Raw genomic sequence first — 2,500 nt, 5'->3', positions numbered from 1 at the left:
CTATGTACATAAGATTTTCCATCTCTTCCTATTCATGTATATATATATATATATATATATATATATATATATATATATATATATATATATATATATATATATATATGTGTGTGTGTGTGTGTGTGTGTGTGTGTGTGTGTGTGTGTGTATGTGTGTATTTCTCTCCTTATTGATCTCTTATGTATAACATTCCAGGATTTCCATAAGCATGTTCTACGTGGAAATGAGATTAAACCTTTACAGATCATACATGCATATCCCCTTTTAATGATGTTTACTTCAATAATCTCTCAATATAACTTTATTGCCTGAGGACCTCTCGGCTTCGGTCGTGAGGACAACAGACACTCTGTATTGTGTCCAGTTTGATAATAGATCTTAGTCCTTTAATCTTTTGGCGCTTTAGCCTTTCCGACGCTCCGAAAGCCTTACTCGCGCTGAATCTCAAACAAGCACAATTATGCGTGTGTTTGGTAGACATATATACAAACACACACACATACACACACTCAAACTCACATTCAAACACACACACACACACTCAAACTCACACACACAAACATACTCAAACTCACACACACACACACTCACTCACACACACACACTCAAACACACACACACACACACACAAACTCACACACACACACACACACACACACACACACACACACTCAAGCTCACACACACACACACACAAAGTACTTAAATTATGACATGACTCGGACAAAATATCACTTGCCGGTTGTCGCTATCTCGAAATCAATGCTGAGTATTAGCCGGATTTAATGCTAAGAATTATATACCTCCACCAGCTGATTCATACTGCATGCGGAAGGGCCGTTCCAGATTAATTCCGTCAGATAATGTGGAATTGTGCGGTCTGTTTGGAAAGTTTTCTTGATAATAGGCCTATAATAGATAACGAATACTGACGCAAGAACGACACGTTCTTAATATTGTAACACTCAACTTATTATTATATATTTTAACCTCACATGCTTTGCTTCTGTTTACTCCATGTCCATCACGGGCTTGTGAACCCGAAATATTTTGAAGTCTAACAAAATAAATTGGTTAGAATGACAAACATACAGAAAAGGTTTCAGTTTTTCCGTTTTTACTTCCTTTGTGCTTACGTAACCCCAAACTCACATTACTTAGGCAGAAGACTTACCAGCAGAGATTAAGTTGATTGTTTTAAAGCGGTAATTACGCATTCCTTTACTCGTTAATTGCAATTAATTGATACTCCCACAGTCCTACATTCTCGTGCTCATGGTAAGGGTACGATAAACAATGAGAGAGAACAGTATATCTCTGATTTAAGAGAACTTGTTTTATCCCTCCTGTTCAAGAGCATGTTTTAACATATGATTTTGAACTCGCCAGGAATACATACCTTTCTCTCTATCTCTATCTCTTTTTTTTCTTTTCTTTTCTTTTTGTTATATTTTGTTTTTCTTTGTGTATATAGATGATTGATAAACAACAGTTTCTACATTTAGTGTAGTGTAGCCTCCATGTTCTTGACTAAATTGGGGGGGGGGGCTGCAATTCATGTATTTTATATAAGCTATTTTATACCGAATGATATACTTATTTGCAACATATACGCTAAACTATTATCCAGTCATCAGTGCGTAAGTCAGGGTCATCTGGTCCTCCTTTTCCATCTTCTACTTTTCCTTGCTCTTCTTATTCTTTTTTTCTTATTCTTATTATTTTTCTTTTCCTTGCCCTTCTTCTTCTTCTTTTCCTTGCCATTCTTCTTCTTCTATTTCTTGCCCTTCTTCTTCTTCTTTTCCTTGTCCTTTTTCTTCTTCTTTTCCTTGCCCTTCTTCTTCTTCTTCTTTTCCTTGCCCTTCTTATTATTCTTTTCCTTGTCCCTCTTCTTCTTCTTTTCCTTGCCCTTCTTCTTCTTCTTCTTCTCCTTTTCCTTGCCCTTCTTCTTCTTTTCCTTGCCCTTCTTCTTCTTCTTCTTCTTCTCCTTTTCCTTGCCCTTCTTCTTCTTTTCATTGCCCTTCTTATTTTCCTTGCCCTTCTTCTTCTTCTTCTTCTCCTTTTCCTTGCCCTTCTTCTTCTTTTCATTGCCCTTCTTCTTCTCCTTTTCCTTGCCCTTCTTCTTCTTTTCATTGCCCTTCTTCTTTTCCTTGCCCTTCTTCTTCTTCTTCTTCTCCTTTTCCTTGCCCTTCTTCTTCTTTTCCTTGCCCTTCTTCATCTTCTTCTCCTTCCCCATCATCTTCTTCTTCTTCTTTTCATTGCCCTTCTTCTTTTCCTTGTCCTTCTCCTTCTTCTTCTCCTTCCCAATCATCTTCTTCTTCTTCTTTTCATTGCCCTTTTCCTTCTTCTTATCCTTGTCCGTCCTCTTCTTCTTTTCCTTGCCCTTCTTCTTCTTCTTCTTCTTGCCCTTCTTCTTCTTGTTCTCCTTCCCCATCATCTTTTTTTTCCTTCCTCTTCTCTTTCTTCTTTTTTCCCCTTGTGTTTTTTTCTTTAATAATTC

This window comes from Penaeus japonicus, unplaced genomic scaffold (genome assembly GCF_977035675.1).
Source record: "Penaeus japonicus unplaced genomic scaffold, GWHDUDI00000001_assembly GWHDUDI00000041, whole genome shotgun sequence".
In the NCBI taxonomy this organism is placed as follows: domain Eukaryota; kingdom Metazoa; phylum Arthropoda; class Malacostraca; order Decapoda; family Penaeidae; genus Penaeus; species Penaeus japonicus.
This window is presented reverse-complemented; position numbering follows the sequence as displayed.